The following is an 18,100-nucleotide window of genomic DNA, read 5'->3' as shown; positions in this document are numbered from 1 at the left end:
TGGGCCTGAGTTCAGGAAGCAGTATAGAGTAATGGGTCAGAGTAGTGGCTTTGGATTCCAGATGACCTTGGCATTATTTCTGGATCTGCTGCTTACATGTCATATGATGTTAGAGAATTCATTTAACTTCACTTACCTGGAGTTTCACCAGCAGTAAAATAAGCATAATTAACTTCAACTTCATCGTGTTGCTGTGAGGGTTTGATTGTATGAGGTATGTAAAGTTCTTAGCCTAGGGCCTGACAGAATAGTTAGGCAGCCATGGTGTCATTCATTCATGCATTAGTGCGTTTACTGAATGACTATAGAGTTTCAGTCACAGCGACGAATGCTTAGGCTAAGAAATGAGAATATGGACCCATCCTTACCCTCAGGAACCTCACCCATAAATAAAAGCACAGTTACAGAACAAGGAGATAAGAGCTGCCATTTTGAGCAACGTTCATGGGACCAGGGGGTGTTTAGGCTTCCTGGATGGCTGTGTCACATAAAAGACACAATTGTCATGCACTCTGAGGCATGTTGTTACTTCCTCTTTTCCCCAGGAAGCAGAAGAAACCAGTGTCAGCCTCACAAGTGTGTCCCTTGTGTGCGGGCTCTACCACGGGCCACTCCTCCTTCATTCCCTAATTCCTTATCTGCTGGAGACACCCTTCCAAGCCAGGAGAGACTCAGCCTTCTGATGCCTGGGCCAGCCACGTTAGCCAGTGGGCCATGAGCAGACCTGACAGAGCAGAGATCATAGGATGGAAGTGACGAGAACAGAGCCACACGAAGGGCCCTTTGGAGTTATTAAGCCAGGGAAGAGGTCTGTAACTTAACTGAGAAATGGATGCCCCCATAGAGAATTGTTATTTATCCTGAGGCAGATAATTTCTGGCACCCAGGGGAGATAACCTGTAGGACAGTTGGAGGAGAATTAGAATAACCAGTTACATGTATATGGCATTATTATTTGTATCAAGGAGATTCCATTTGATAGATCCCATTTCTATTTGAAAAGGAGAGGGAGTCTATTATTTTTGTTTGACAATTAAAGGTGAATTGACCCACCTGGTCCAGGAGGGATGTTGGGGATAAGGTAAATATTAGAGGTGGAACATAATCCCTTTGTAGCCACACCTAAGGAGGGACCTCTTGACCCTCATCTCAAGAGTGAGGTTTGGGCAGGGGCACCTGGATGGCTCAGTTGGTTGAGCGGCCGACTCGTGATTGCATCTCAGGTCATGATCTCAGGGTCCTGGGATCGAGCCCCACATTGGGCTCCACACTCAGTGGGGAGTCTGCCTCAGCACTCTCTTTCTCCCTCTGCCCCTTCTCTCTCTCTCTCTCTCTTTCTCTCTCTAAAATAAATAAATAAATCTTTTAACAGAATAGAGTGAGGATTGAGCAAGGAGTCTTGTTCTTTGCTCTGTTTCACATCCATCAGACAGACAGCAGGACTGGGATTGTTCTCTTGGTATCTGCACCTAGGAGGAGCTCTGGAATACTTACCTAGAGGTCAAGGACTGAGGGGTGATGTTTCTTTGGACAGAGCTATCCTTACCATACACCATACAGCTGATGTGGCAAATAGGTTTAGGCTCTTGGGCCAATTTTGGTTTATTCAGATTAGCTACCTGGATCATTGCATTGACATAGATTCAAGGGCCATGTTCAGGCTCAGCAGCATAGAAGGTCATACTTGTTTGATGAGTCTATCCCAGGCCCAGGAAGAGGCAATAGTGGCACCTATTATGGGATAAGTAATATGGGTAGAGAAGTCTTTGTAGATATTCTTTATACATCAAAAGAAATAATCCTATATCCATTAGAGATGCTTTGCACAGTCAAGCTTTCTGTTTAAGAAGTAAAAGTGGTGATGAATAAACATATCTAATAGATACAGGATTATTCTTTCTAACAAATAAAGAACTCCTACAAATCAGTAAGACAGCCCAATAGAAAAACGAAGTGTGCAAACAGGTAACTCTCAGAAAACAAAATCAAGACTGCCAATATGTGTTTGAAAAATTGCATTCCTTTTGCTAATAACTAGGGAAATGCAAATTTAAATGTTATCTTTTTGAAAACCTATCAGATCAGCAAACATTAGAAAGTGATCCAGTCCAGAATTGGATGGATCGTGAGAACAGTCATATACTGTCGCTGGAAGTATAAGTTGGCTGTCTTTATGGAAGGCATTGCTGGTAGTCCCTACGATAATTTTAATGAACATACCCTTCAGCCCAGAAATGCCGATTCAAAATTTTTATTCTTGAGATATACCTATACATGTGTACCAATATATACGAGGGTACTCCTTGCAGAATTTTTCGCAACTGTGAAAAGCAATTAACAGCCCCACTGCCAATCATGTGGAAATCGAATAAATAATTTAATATATTCATAATATGGAAAGCAATTTAGTTCTTGGGAAGAATGAATTAGACCTACAGATGTACAGACAGGGGAAGATCTCTAAGATATAAAGTAAGAACAAAGTTATTTTGCATGTAATACATGGGGTCCCATCCCATTAATTATTTTTTGACATCAAAACAATATATTCATATATGTAGTGTATACGTACATAAATGTATTTTTTTTAAAGTTTCTAAAGACAGAACCTAAATTGTTATGGAGTTACCTTTGGGAAGGGGGTTGAAATTGGGGCCAGAGGTGGAGGGTGAAAGGGAACTTTAATTTTTTCACTCCACATATTTTTTATTGTTGAAAATTTTAATCATGAGAGTGTGTTCCTTAATTATTTTCTAAGAAGCCAGAGTTGCGAGAGAGCACGTGCTCCATTCCAGAGACTACAAAGGGGCTGCTGGAGACAAAGGGGCTGTTGGAGACGGGATGCTGGCGCCAGACTGTGAGAGCCCCGTATGTCAGGCTCAAGTTTAAATGAATTCTGTAGGCTATGGCGAGGTATTGAAGGGTTTAAGAAGAGAAGAAAGGGGATGAGATGAGCATTTTTGATGGCTGCTCCTGGCAGCAGTTGGGGGATGGGGACACGACGGGTGCCCAGTATGTGTTTCTTAGAGGGACAGCTGAGAAAATGATTTCTTACAGAAAAGCTTGAGTGTGAAATCACAAATGCCAACTCTGAGATGATTTTTTTTCTTCTTTTCCAAGTCAATTCAGAGAACGTTATGAGTGGCTTTTAGGTAGCTTGAAAAATGAGGAAACTGGATCGGTTACAAGTCAGGAGGCAAATATGTTATTCTCCGTATGGTGATGGGTAACAGCCGGATGTTGGTTCCTCGGGGAGGTTTGTTGCAACCAATATTTTGGTAGTAACAAAGGAGTAATGCTTGCACGTTGTTTACTTAGTAAAGAGAGAGGAGCCTCGGGATTATGCCTATAAAAGTGCCGCCCTGCTCGTGGCATCGATGTGCTTTCTTCAGTGGACGGAAAGGGATGGGTACAGGCAGGGCAATTAGAAATCCGGCTGAGGCCAGGACACGCAGAGCAAGGTGTCTCACCTGTGACAGGTGTGTTGGAATAGGAGAAAATTTAAAGAGCGCCTGTCTTAAGCAAAGGAAAATGGACCCTCTAATATTTAAATACCACAGAACTGAATTGTTCTGACAAACAGCTTTCCCTCCACTCATGCTATTCCCAGGGAACGGCCTTCATGCCGTGGTCACTACCCAGCTGGTCACCTCGCCAGTGTGTGTTCTAAACCAGAACTCTGGGGACAACAGCAATGAAACAAACTGTGATACTGTGGTTTATGATAAATATATATTTGGTCTTTGTCCTGTTGTGGCACAGAGCTCCTAAAAACCTTGGAATTTCCTAAGGGATAGAGTGGTAAATGTAAAATGAGCGTCTTCCTTTATTCATAACAAGACCCTTTCAACCACACCTGAGTTTATGTTAATGAGGGGACTTTTGGAAAACACTTAGGAGGGCCACTGGTTGCCAGGGCAACCAACCCATGATTAGAGGGCTGGAACTTTCAGATCCTGTCCCCCCTCCCCAAACCTCTGGAGAGCAGGGAGAGGGGTTGAAGGTCGAGTAATCACCAATGGCCAATGAGTCAAATCAATGATGCCTATGAAATGAAGTTTCCATAAAGACCCTAGCTGAAGGGGGTTCTGGGAGCTTCTGGGTTAGGGAGCACATGGGGGCTGCTGGGAGAGTGGTGTGTCCTGAGAGGGCAGAGGAGCTCTGAGCCCCTTCCCACATGCTTTGCCCCACACGTCTCTTCTATCTGGCCGTTCCTGAGTTAGATCCTTTCATAATAAATAGCTAATCCAGTAAATAAAATGCTTACCTGAGTTCTGTGAGCCGCCCTAGCAAATTACTGACCCTGAGGCGGGGTAGGGGAATCTTTGCTTGACAGCCAGTTGGTCAGAAGTGCAGGTGACAGCCTGGACTTGCCGTTAGTGTTTGAAGAGGGGGCAGTCTGAGCCCTTAGCCGGTGGGATCCGATGCTAACTCTAGGTAGACAGTGTCAGAATCGCGTTAACTGTAGGACACCCTACTGATGTCTGAGAATTGCTTGATGGACAGCCCCACACCTCTGACGACCAGCGGCGTAGCACTCTGAGTCGTGCTGTAGTGGCCTACAGAGAAACAAAGAGTCAAGAGGAGAAACTGTGAGTTTCACAAACCCTGACTTATATTTGCCCATCTACACGGTGTCAATGCTTTCACCATGGCCAAATTTCAAATCATCGTCAGTTTAAGAAACTGGCTTAGAGCATTCCTGAATGTTTAAGAATCAGATCTCCGGGAGCTGGTGTGGGTTGGGTTTGGCCTGGAACTTCACACAGGCGAAAATGCACATCATGGATTCTGGCCTAACTTAGGAAATGGCTGGCCTTGGTGAAAAGGTATTATTGACCTATTTCTCTCCTGTATCTTTTCTCTGCTTGGATTCGGGAGCTCTTTCCCTGAACTATTTCCGGCAATAACCGAAGTGCTAATAATCCCATTTTATGAATGAGGAAACTGAAATTCAAGAAGTAACTTGCTCAAGATTCTATACAGGACAGTACATTTGCCCTTTCCCTCTGGGAAAATGAGCCTCCCCCAAAGTCCAAGGACATCAATACCTGGACCCCAGACTCTTCGGATCAAACAGGGGAACTCATGCGAAGTCAGGTTTGTATGGTCCTCCGTAGTTAAAATAGCGCAAGGGAGGTGTTACTACAAAGATTTAATTCTTTTTATTTTTTAAGGTTTTATTTATTTATTTATTTATTTAGAGAGCACATGCTTGTACGTGTAGGGGGAGGGGCAGAGGTGGAGGGAGAGAGACATTCCAGCAGACTCCCCGCTGAGTGTGGAGCCTGATGCAGGGCTCGATCTCATGATCCCCGAGATCATGACCTGAGCCGAAAACAAGAGTCAGATATGCTCGACAGACTGAGTCCCCCAGGTGCCCCACAAAGATTTAATTCTCACAGCAACATGTTTGCTGTTTATTAAAACACTAAGCGCCGAGTGATTTGTTAAGTGTAAAGTAAAATAAACAAAATAAACAAAAGCAGTTGGTAACTGTTAATAATGAAAATAACCTCATAATCCTCAGGCCAGTGTCATAGGTGACATGTCCCCCAGGCTGGAAACGAGGCCAAGAGTCTGAGGGGTTCATTCAGCTACTTGGGACCTCATAGCTTGGGACAGGCTGTTCTACCAGCTGTGTCTTCTGCACCCAGCACATTCTATCACGGGTCTTCTTTGTGGGCGTCCTTTCTTCGCTACTGGATTACAGCCCCTCTGAGAGGAAGACCTCCTCTATCTCTGCTGTCTTTGTATTTCACATCATCAGAATGAGCTTTGATTTCCAGGAGGTAGTTTTTGTCCTGGCCTAGGTAACAGGCTTAGCTAATGCAGTCAACCAACTGACTCTTACACAAATTTTCAGGTTGGGAGAAACCCAGACAAACCTTTCAGAGCAGATAAGGCGCTTGGAAATCGCCAGCAAGCGAGAGCATGTTGTTTCCCGCATTCTCCCTGTGTTACTGAAAGAGCGGCATGAGTTTCCTGACACAGTGGAGCTCAAAGCATCATCTCTCTGTGGACGATGGCACACGGGTCGCATCCCTAACTTGGGATGCCGACTTTGGGCCTGTGCTTGTGAGTCATCTGGTCACCCTGACACTGTTCACAGGCTCCATCTGGAATCACTTGCCTGACCTGCTCACACTTTACTTTCTTACCTACACCCGGTAGATTCCCTGATTTCCGAGGCCAGAGTTTATTTCTCAGGTTCCTGGTCAGTCATTAGCCACCTGCTGGAAAACAGAAGGCAGGCCAGAGTGTAGCGAGAGATGGAGAGGGCAGCAGGAGGTGAGCCTGGAGAGATTCATGGGGACAGTGCGTGGTATATACCGACTTGCATTCAGACATTTTTCTCTAGTATGTACATCTGTTTTTACAACTATATTTTTCATTCCTTGGGGATGGAACCAATTCCTTTCCCTCAGAGTGAACAGCCACAGTGAAGAAAGTAAATATTCATTGAATGAAAACAGTGAGGTAAGAGGTGAGAGCTAGTGTGGCTGCCGACGGCTCACGTCACATATCTGGTCATCCCTCTGACAATCTTAAAAAAAAGTGAAGATTGAACTAAAAACTCTCCAAAGCAGCAAAGTTGAAGGCAGGGGTCAGTAAAAATTTCCTGTAAATGTCCGGAGAATCTAAATATTTTAGGCTTTGCGGCCCATATGGTCTCTGTGGCAACTGTTCAGCTCGGCCTTCTGGCAGGATAGCAGGCACAGGGCGAGTGACATGGCTGTGTTCCAATAAAACTTTATTTATAAAAGTAGTCAACAGACTGACTCTAGTAGAGGTGAAAGGGCTTGAGTATGAGGCTTAGACCCACATGGGTTTCACCTTAGCTTGGACACTAACTGTGGGGCCTTAGGCAAGTTAATGAATTCTTCCTCTCCTGAGGTGGTTCTGCGGTAAAATCCAGATGATGTTCTTACAGGGACGGTTGCTGTGGTGATGAGGTGAATTCACATCAGACACTCAGCCCAGGGCCTGGTGTAGGTGTAACTGTGGCTTCCATCCTAACTTTCACTACTCCAGCTCTAATATTCAAGGAGTCTAGGAGTCTCGGATTCTGCTAGTAATTTTAGTTCAGGCTTTTCTGAGACTTAAGCTGACAGCTCGTAGGTGACATTTCCTCTGAGAAGCAATAAACAATTTGAGCGGATTCCTTATCCAAACGTACGCCATGTGGATAGATACAGAGAAGCTTTGGAGACGGTGTTCCTAGTGGTTTGGGAGCTTTACTTTCTAAAATGCCCAGCCGGCCAGCCTCTGGCCTGCTCTCAGGTGGTTTGCACTCCAGGCGGCCTATGCATCTCCCCCCACCCCCCGCTCGCCCTTCCCTGCCCTCAGCCATGCCCTCTTGCCCCTCCATGCATTACTCTGGCCTGTTCTCCTGTTTTAGGTGTTCTTTCTCAAGGCTTCCACCAGAGGCCCTCAGTCTGGCCTCTTGGGTGACGGGGAAGCACAGACCTTGCAAGCCAAGTGCAGGACACAGAGTACGAGTTCAGGGAGCATCACATCGTTCAAGGCAAGGAGGGGACACTGAGGCAAGTCTTTCTGGACCTGGGGAGCCGTGAGGAGAAAACTGAGGGTGGTATCACTGAGCCAGGAGGCTATCGTGTCAAGGTTGGGTGTGTCACTCTGAAGTCAAGTCGTCTGGGTGTGAATTCTGGTTCCCTGCTCATTAGCTGTGGGACCCTGGGCGAGCGAGTGCTGGTTGCCTAACGAGTAAAATGGAGACTGTCGTTGGATCTAAGACACAAGATTGCACTGAGGACTAGCTATGGCTGTCTTCTCCATCTAAGGCCCTGTTTGATTTCCGGCGAGTGCCAAGGGGCTGCTTCCCTCTCGTTCCAGCTTGCCCAGGACCTCAGATGCTCACCTCAGCCCCAGACGTTACATGACCGTTTTGTTGAATGAATGAATGTGTCCGGCTTGATTTCTGACTTGCTTCCCTTAGCATTCACTCAGTTGTTATTTAATCATTCGTTCCTTCTGCACTGACTGGGCATCTGCTGTGTGCCAGGCATTGTGCCTGGTGCTCGGATCACAAATAAGGCAGGGGACCTGTCTCCGAGGAGTTGTTCATCTATTTATCTAGACAAGCAAACAATCCCAGTGCAGTGCAAACGTGCCTGTAAGGCAGAGACACACAGAGAGAAGGGCGGGCGGCTCAGTTGATAAAGTCAGGGGGGCTTCTGGGAAGAAGCGGTACTTAGATATATTTGTTAGCAAGTGGGTGAGAGGATGTTCCAAGCAGAGAGGAAAGCATATACACATGGCTTGAAATACTGGGATTTGCTTAAGGTTTTGTAAGTAATTCATGTGGCGGGAGCACAGGGTGGAGGGGAAAGTCTGGCCCCCAGGGGGCCAGAAGGTAGGAGGGGCCAACCTCCTATGGTCGATGAAAGGCCTCATGGACCAGACTAAGTGGCTTGAATTTCTTCTTTATTCTGAGTGCAGTGGCGGGGTGTGTGTAGAAGGGTCCAAGCAGGGAGTGGTGAGTCCCCTGTGTCAGATAAGGGGGTCACAGTGCCCAGGGGCTGCAGGGAAGCCTCCTAGAGAATTCCTCAATAAACCCACTCTGTGACCAGGGCAGACCGAAGCCCACAGTGTAGAGCATTGTTGTTCTCCTTTTCTCTTTGCATTCTTTTTTATTTTTTGGACACACCGTAAGAAAATGTCATTTACACTCTGAAGAGCGTTTTGCCCAGGGCAGATTTGGTCGTCGGGCCCAAGTTGCCATACAGTGACAGGTTGTTGTGCGAAAGGAGGTACTTGCTGTGAATAGGCAATTAACGGTCCCAACGGCTGGACAGGAAACCCAGAACTTCAGAACCGTGCTCCTTCAGGATGCGTTTTTCCGTTTCCCTAGTTGGGGGGGATGCACTTGCATCCCTCGTCGGGGTCCTCAGCACCAGGCTGTGGCCCTGCAGCCTGCGGTGGAGTTCCTTGCACGTGGTAGACGCTTCATTCCCGTGGTTGTTTCACATCTGATGAAAACAATGTCTCTTTCCTTTTACTGGTGAGGAATCGAAGAGGGAGGGAGGGAGGAGGTTGACATATATCGAAGGCTCCCCTGCGGCTGGCGCTGCACTCCATTTACAGTGCTCACTGAGGCCTCATCACAGTGATGGTATCACCCTAGTTGAACAGATAAGGAACACGAGGCTCACAGAAGCGGATGAATCTGCCTCCCTTTGTGAAACAAAGCATGGTCCCCAATGGGTCTAGAACTTAGGGTTCTTTTGAGAGCATCCCATGGCCTCCCAAAAGCCTGAGGCTGCAGTTGGGGGCGGGGTCCATGTTGCATTAGGTCTTTCAGCCTTAGGGTCCAGACCCAATTCCTTCTGTCTTTGGGGCTTTGATGGGACATGGCTATTCTCCTCAGGGAGGTGGCTGGGTGCCCAGACAAGGTAGAGGCAGCACACGAAATCTACGCGTCTTAGCCAGGGGTGCATGGTGGAGACTCTTGTCATAGGCCAGCGAAATGTGGAGCTGGGGAGGGAGCAGCTGCCCTCTGAGACCTGCCGCTCCGGGATGGCGCTGGTCCCTGGAGCCGCGGCCTTCGACAAAACGTGCAGACGCTGTCAGCCTGCCACCCGGGAGAGAGCTGTGGGAACACATCGCTCCATCCACTTCCTCCCTTCCTCCAGTCTCCTGCTTGTGATGGGACCCACTGCAGGACCCAACTAGAAGTGAGAGAGGCAAGGAGCCTGCTCATGCATCCCCACGGTCAGCCTCTCGCAGCGCAGAGGGGGAAGGCCAGTGGAGAGTGGGTCTGAAAAGCAGATTCTATGGCACCAGGGGAGATGAGGGACTTTTGTCCTGAGACTTGCCTGGAGAGGGTGTGGGACACAGTTTCTGAAGTCCTGTCCTTCTCCTTCCACTCCTGGGCCCCTGTGAGGAGGGAGACCTTTGTTGTTGTTGGACAATATCTTTCCTTACCCACTATCTTTCACATCCCTGAATTGGTTTGCCATTCCCCTTCCTAAGGGCATAAGGATAGAAAGAAGGTAGGTTGCTGAGACAGAAAACAGAGCTGGAGTAGTTCTAAATAAATGCTTCCTGCAGAGGGTGTCCGCAGTGAGTGTACGTGTTTCTGCAGAGACACCTGCTTTCACTGGTGCCCCTCGCCTTATAAGGCAAGTCAACTCTCCTGCTCTGACGGCTTGCACATGTAGAAGGCTAGGCAACCTGGTACTGAGCGAAATTCTCACCTCCTATCTGGGAGGCCCAGCCCTCTCTCAGGACAGGTCCTGTTGGACCAAGAGTAGGCAAAGCTTCGCAGGGGCAGGGTGGGCCCCGGCTAGGCTCATGTCACAGCTACTGTGTTTCTTGAGGCAACAGGTGGAGTGGCCTAGCCCTCCTCCCTGCAATCCTGCATTGACTGTGTCAGGGGGAATATTACATGCTTATCAAACTGTTTCCATGGTCCTCTGGTCACACAAGGAGACTACATTTCCCAGTTTCCCCTGCAGCTAGAGTGGGGCCATGTGACTAGGTTCTGGCCAATAGGATGTGGGGAAAGTTATGTATGCTACTTCCAGGACTGGCCTGAATTGGAAGAACCTGGATCCCTGAGTCACTCACTGCTTGGAGAAGAACTACCGGGGAGATTAACCTTGGCATTGAACTGTGATGCAAGAGAGACATACATCTTTATTATGTTAAGCCCCCGAGATTTTGGGGGTTGATTGTTACAGCAGTCAGTGTTAATGAACCTCACTAATATATCCCCCTCCTCCTAGTCATTGGCTAGACTTGCCCTCACCTGCACCTTATTGATGATGCTCCAAATATGTTAATGCTGTTGAAACCGACCTTTGTGTTTTGGAGCCAAAAGATGCAACTCAAAGGCAGAGTTTGGGTACAAAGGTGGATAGTTTATCACTTTGCTGGGCAAAGGAGGCTCAGCAGGAGAAGGTCTTCAAAAAAACTGCAGGTGTCTCCTTGAGGAAGGGGCTGGGGGGTTTTATAGGGAAATACAGGATCTAGCTGGTTTCGACAGAAATTGTGTACCCGGGACAAGCCTCGTCTTCCCGTCTTCAGGGTGGTACCGGGTTCCTGAAACAAAAGGTTGAGAAGGGAGGGGGGGAGATTTGCAGAAGAGAGGAAGAAGACCACTTAGTTTAAAATCAAGCCTCCAGAAAGCATTAGTGCAGCCATTTTGACTTTTGTTCAACTTTATGCTTTTAAGCAGTTTCATTAATATGCCCTGAAATGGAAATATTCATGGGGGAAATGTCTACTGTGTGTGTGGAGAGATATCACCTCTATTTTGGGGTTCTAGTTTTAGGAAAAGATGGAAGTGACATTTTTTATAGGCTTTTTTTTAATATGCTAGGCATTTTCACACATGTTAATTCACTTAATCCTTTCAAAATCATGAGAGTTAGATACTGCTTAGTATTCATGATTCCTGTTTTGCATGAGAAGACGCTGTGGCTCAAAGAAATTAAATATCTCCTATCATCTCACAGCTGGGAAGCCATCAAGTTAATAATCTGGAGGCAGAGAGATGACCCTTAGGTGGAAAAACGTAAGGCTTTCAAAATGGCAGGTGAAGAAGGCTAAGGTAATGGGAGGAAAGGCATTCTCCGTTCATGCAGAGGGGACCCAGGGCCACTGAACTGCGAAAATTCGGAGAGCTTCACCAAGCATCAGTAGAACACATGTGTTCTCAGAGAAAACACTCGAATGAGAAAACTAAATTTCACAGAAGTCAAGTGCCACGTCCAGGGGGATCTGGTAAGATAAAGCACTGGGATTTGAACCCGTGCTCAAAGCTCTTGCTCTTTTTCTGTACTGATCATTGAAGTCCCCTTAGAGAGTGGTCAATCCCTAAACAGAACTTCTAGAATCATTCAGGCTCAATCTTATAAATAACCCACAACGTAGCCACATTTTAACATGAGGGGAACCGTGTTTGGGGGGTGGTGAGTTGGGTCTGAATATCTGATGGGTGGGGGAGCTGGCATATAAAAGGTTCCCAGTTCTGACAAATTTCTCCATCCAAATGAAGTCATACCTCCACACTGTGTCTGCTAATATTTTTCGTCATCGGTTTAAGAACTATCAATAGCAACCATTGACCTTAATTATTTACCCCCAAAGTTATCAATTTTATAGCAGGTGCCCAAGGAGAGTCCAACCAGCTACATGTCTTTCTTTGCTATCAACATGGGCAAAAGTGTGGGGTATCAGGGGAGGGGAGGCAGTACTTGTTATTTTTCGAGGTTTCCCGTGCTCAGGGTCACCAGATTTCTCCTCTTTTTCATCAGATTCTACTCTCCCCCTAAGCTTCCCTGAGTGTCACCAATTCTCCCCAACTCTGGCTTTTCTGGGAAGCCCAGGATGTTTGCCACTTCAGTGAGGGTTAAGCTGTCCGGGTTCCTGGAATGGGGCCGTTTCTAAGGCTTTCTCCTTGTCAGTGCTCAGTTTCCTCTTGAAAAGATTTATTATCAATTTTTCATCCTCTGCTTCAGCTTGGGCGTTTGACAGATTCTTAGTTATTTCCACGCTTTTGGACACGCGGGAAAGAGTCTGGGTTCTCTTTGTGGCTGGGCTTCTCACTATAATTGGTTTGGGTCTTTAATCACGCCAACTTTTCTTCTGAATAATTCTGTAGCAAGAGTGTGGAAGATGGCCTCGGTGGTTTGACAGTTGTTTTAATTCACTAGAGACAAAACAGTTGCCCTGAGCGCCCATGATCTCTCCTGTTCATCTCTGGTCGGGAAAGAAAATTGGAAATGGCTGCCCACTGCTGGTTCAAACTCAGGCTGGGGGGCTCTGGGCTACACCACCACAGGGAGAATGAGCTCACTCCTCTTTGCCTGGAGGATGGTAAAACGCTGGTGGGGAAAGTGTCGCTGGCTGTCTACAGTAGCAATCTCCTCAGTCCCAGAGTATCCTGGGTGGGTGGAGGAATTCTGAAGCTCCAGGGACAGAGGGAGGAAGAGCCTAGCGTGGAGTGTGGAACAGCCTGAGAGACCTAGGTTTGAATCCTGACTTTGCTACTTACGAAGAGTAGGCTATAGAGCAAGTTAATTACACATTTTGAGGCTCTGCTTGGCTCACTGTGCTCGGGGCCAATATGTGTTTATATTACAGAAGACTGTTGGAGGATTGACTAAAATAATGCCAGGAAAGGGCTTAGCACAATGCCCGGCACAGAGGAGCTGTTCAGTGACTACCAGCCAGCGCGATCTGCTGTTTTCCCATCAACCAAGTGATGCCGCAAAGTTGGGCTTGAATAAGCCTGGTGCACAAGTCAGAGGCTGATTATTAATTCTACACCTTTCTAGAATTCCCTCCCCACTCAGTCAGGTACCTCCGTCCCTAGCCTTGCTCATCCTGAGCTTTGGGCTTTGGTTTCTCCTCCTCTTCCTCCACTTCTGAATTTGGAGTGAAATTGACATGACTTAAAGTGAAACCATTTTATGTTTTGTAAAAGATTATATTTATTCATTTGAGTGATAGCGAAAGCGAGAGAGATCACAGAGGCAGAGGGAGAAACCGACTCGCTGCTGAGCAAGGAGCCCGATGTGGGACCCATCCCAGGACCCAGGGATCATGACCTGAGCTGAAGGCAGACGCTTCACCAACTGAGCCACCCAGGCGCCCCAAAGTGAATTTTAAAGTGAATGATTCAGTGGCATTTAGTGCATTCACAATATTGCACCGCCCCCCCACACCTCTATCTAGTTGCCAAACCTTTTGATCACCCCCAAAAGAAAGCCCTGTACCTGTTGAGCTGTTGACCCCTATTTCCTCTGCCCCCTGCCCTAAGTCCCTGGTAGCTTCCAATCTGGGTTTCATCTATATGGATTTACTTAATCTGGATACTTCATATAATAAAAATACGTAGCCTTTTGTGTTCTGGCTTCTTTCCATGAACATAACGTTTTCAATTTCATCCACGTTGTAGCATGAATCAGTACTGCATTTCTTTCTGTGAATGAATAATGTTCCATTCTTCCGTTGTACGGGCAGACCACTTTTCGTCTCTCCGTTCATGCATTGCTGGGCAGTTGGGCTGTGTACATGTTTGGCTGTTGTGAATACTGCTGCTATGACCATGAGTGTGCGTCTACTTGTTGGGGTCTCTGTTCTCCGTTCTTTGGGGGTATATACGGGTTGCGTGTTTTTAGTTCAGCTCTGCTGTGCATTTCTGACCAGCACATTTTCTGCGAGGCCCCATGACAGAGAGGTGAGGTGGGAGGGCTCCTGTGCCAGGCTCTCTCCTCGGCTTCTTCCTAGTTGAGTGAGGAGCTTGACTTCTCTGCACCGCTGGTTTCCCTTCTGTCAAGTGGAGTGGTAACAACAGTTCCCCCTTTACAGGAGGATTGCTGCGATGAGGTGGACCGATGCCTAGAGAGCCCATAGTCTGTGCTTAGTGAACAGGGGGCATCACTACTGGTCTCTCCCTCCGCCATTGCCTTCCTGGTACCTCCTCTTTAATCCCCGTTTGTGTAGGGTCTCTTCTATAGCTCCCGGAGCACCAGTGGCTGAAGTTTCTTTCTTTCTTTTATTTATTTATTTTTTTCCTGGACTGGGTGGTTGAGTTACTGGGCTCTCCCTTTAACACTGGGAGTCTTGGGACCCTGGAAGATCAGGTCTCTGAAACAGGAAGAAGCTTTAGAGGAGGTAGCCTTTCAGCATATTCCTGCCTGACCAATAGAATCTGAAGCTGCCTTCTTCCTTCCCCCTGAGAGCCCCCTGTTCTGCGGCTCCCGTGTATTGCTGGATCCCATATGACTATCTCCTTTCTAGGGGAGGTGCCCTTACTCATAGCTGCCAGTTGACTTTTAATTTTTTCCTCTTCTGGTCATAGTCCTGCTCATGGAATGGCTTCCTATTGCTTCTTATAGTAAGACTATTTCTCTACAACCTAATGAGGTAGGTAGCTGTCTTCCCGTTTTATTTCAAAAGGAGTGTCCTCTTTTTTTTTTTTTTATGAGAAATCGTAAACTCAGAGGCATAAGATCACCAGTGAGTGAATTGCAGAGCTCAGATCTAAATACGCTAGCCCGGCCCAGGAGCACCTGCTCCTTCTGGTTTGCACGCTGCCAACCACACTGGCCTCCTGATACCAAACCCAACTGATTTTTCCTTGGTCCATTTTCATCGGATCTGTACTAAGCCAGTGAAGTTTCATCATGCTGAGAGCACCTGCCAGGCTTGCTCTAGCCCCAGATCTTAGTCCCAGCTGTTCTGCTTATCTAGAATACCATACCTCCCACCTATGCCAATCCTGCCACCTGGCAGGCCTAATTCAAATCCCTCTTCCTTCACTAAAATTCCCCACTGAGCTTTTCAATCAAGATGTTGTTCTTCATTTTGGAATCTCCTATCACTCTTAAAGTTGCTGCCTTTCGGGGCTTCAGCTAGCACAAGCATGGCCTTTGTGTGAATTACAAGAAGGCATTCATCCTCTCTAGGCTCCTGAATTACAAAAAGATGGCCCCTGTCGCCTTCTCAGCTAAGCACTTCTGTGCAGTGTACAGACTGTACAACTTTACTTGGCCATCTTGCCTATCTGACAATTTCCAAAATGATTATCTTCTGAGTGTAAAATATTCCTAAGTCACAGAGATTATAAGAGTTCCACATTCATTCATTTTCTCTCACAATTAGATCTTAAACTTTTTGAGGTCAGGAACCATAATTTATCCTTCTGTTTCCCCCACCGCGCTCGGCCCAGAGCCAGCTGTGTAGTTGGTGCTAAGACCTCAGTGTCCAGCTGATGAAGTGACTCAGCAAGTGTTGTGTCAGCCCTTGGCTCTGATGGGACCCGGCAAAACTCTGGCAGGTAAGATTTGACTGACACCTACAGGTGACCTTGGGGACTCTGTCCCATTCTAGCCACAGGGGCCATTTCTCAGCTTTGGAAAGCACCCAACTTACTCCTTCAGGCTCCTGCCTTTCTGGAGTGCTGGCCCAAACACACTTGGTGCTTTGTCAGCTCAGACATCACCTCCTTGGGGGAACTTCTCTTCTGGAAGCCTCTACTGAAATCAACTTCTCCCTCCTACGGTTCCCTAGACAGTCTTTCCTTTCTAACCCACCGTTCCCGACTCTAAAAAGTGTTTCTTCAGACGCAGCTCAAGTTTTCATTCCTGAAATCTGTTTGCATCTGGGCGGTGTGTCCCAAAATACCCTGGGGCCTCCTCTCCGCTTCTGTCCTCGGTAATTCTGAGGACCGGATTTGTGCCTGGCACTCAGTGGCCGTGGGATGAGTGGCCAGCGGGCCCCTGGGTGCATGCACTCTCCAGCAGCGGGCCTCTCTTCACAGCAACAGAAACATTTGCATCCCTCTATTAGCATTGCCTGACACTTGCTTGACACGTTTCCCAAGCTTTTTCTCACCTCTTCTCTGGGTTTGTTTTCACAACTAGTAGGATATGAGAAAAGAGATGATTCTATCCATTTCACTCATGAGGCACCTTCCGTCGTCGGGGAGGGAGACATCTCATTGTCTGGTGACTGGGGGCCTGCTGCCACTCGCTGGCTCGGGTGTCGGGAGCTCAATGGACCACGGGGGCATGGTGACAGTTCGGCTTTCGTTTCATCCTCTTAACTCTTGCCCGAAGTAAACCATTCATTATCCTTCAAATTCCCACTGCGTGCGAGCCCTGAGGTCAGGAGGCCGACTGGGTGTGAGGGTTGAGTATCTTTGTCAACTCCAAAATCCTATGAGTGCAACTCACCGGAGTGATGTCAGAACCCCACATCCTGGGGGTCCAAAGGGGCCCTGCTTTTCTCTCATCCACTCTCCATTCATTCGTTCTTTTGGAGTATCTCTTCCAGGGGTGGGCAGGCTCTATGTATTTGGGATGGTTTGGCAAATGCCTTGGCATAGAGGGGTGGGTCTCTGTCTCAGCTGACATTCGATTCACCTGGGGCATTTTAGAACCACCCACACTTGACACCTTCTTCATTTCCCCCCAGGTGACTCTGATGGGCAGCCAACATCGAGAATGGTTCTCAAAGGCCTGGACTCATAGTCAGAAACTCCGCTTTAATTGGGAGATGGGAACCATTGGCAGGTCTCTGTGCCTTGGGTGCACCGTGGAGAAAAATGACGGTGGTCTCAGTGGGAAGAACCCTTCCGTTCACTTGATGCTTCTCTAGGATCAGCCTTTGCTGCTCTGCCACCCGACAACTGTGTGACGTAGGCTAACTTTACCTCTCTGATTAATTCCTTTATCTACAGAACACAGCCAAGAGTTACGTGGCAGGGCCTCTATGGGCACCAACTAAAAGAAAAAAATATGTAAAATATATGTAAAGAACCCAGGACCATGCCTGGTGTATGTCTGGTATAGAGGAGGAGCCCAACAACCCTGAATTGAAAAGAATCCATATGATCCTGCCTCTCATAGGAAAATTCTACATACCAACCAACCACCTTATTTGAGTACCTGCTATTTACAAAGAATTATGATAGGATGTAAGAATTTTTTTCTTTCTGTGCTTAGGAGGGAGAGCTACAAAGATGCATGAGGGGATGATGTTAGCTTCTGCCTGGTGTGGGTGGACAGGAAACTAGGGAACCACATGGAGTTCTCGCTCTGTAACGCACATTGATTTCTGTGTCTGTGTTTCTAAAACAGACTTGAATGAAGTAAATGTTAATCGGAGATAAAATCAATAGGCTGTGTGGGGCGCCTGGGTGGCTCAGTTGGTTAAGCAGCTGACTCTTGGTTTTGGCTCAGGTCATGATCTCAGGGTCCTGAGATCGAGCCCCACATGGGGCTCCATGCTTGGCGGGCAGTCTGTTTGAGATTCTTTCCCTCTTCCTCTGCCCCTCTGCCTGCTTGGCCATGCTCTCTCTCTCTCAAATAAATAAATAAATAAATAAAATATTTTAAAAAATCAATAAGCTGTGTGAGCTCAGGGCAAGGAAGAAACAGTTTTTCTTGGGGAGACAGGGGATGCCTGGGGTGGGGTGGCATTTGAGCTGGTTTTCTTGAAAGGTGTGCATTTCCACAGGTGAGGAAGAACCAGAAAGAGCCTTCCAAGCTGAGGGATGACCCAGATGGAGGCTGGGAGGCTGAGACATGTTTACAGGCATCTGTTGGGAATCCATTAAGGA

Source organism: Ailuropoda melanoleuca, chromosome 13 (genome assembly GCF_002007445.2).
Source record: "Ailuropoda melanoleuca isolate Jingjing chromosome 13, ASM200744v2, whole genome shotgun sequence".
Taxonomy (NCBI): Eukaryota; Metazoa; Chordata; class Mammalia; order Carnivora; family Ursidae; genus Ailuropoda; species Ailuropoda melanoleuca.
This window is presented reverse-complemented; position numbering follows the sequence as displayed.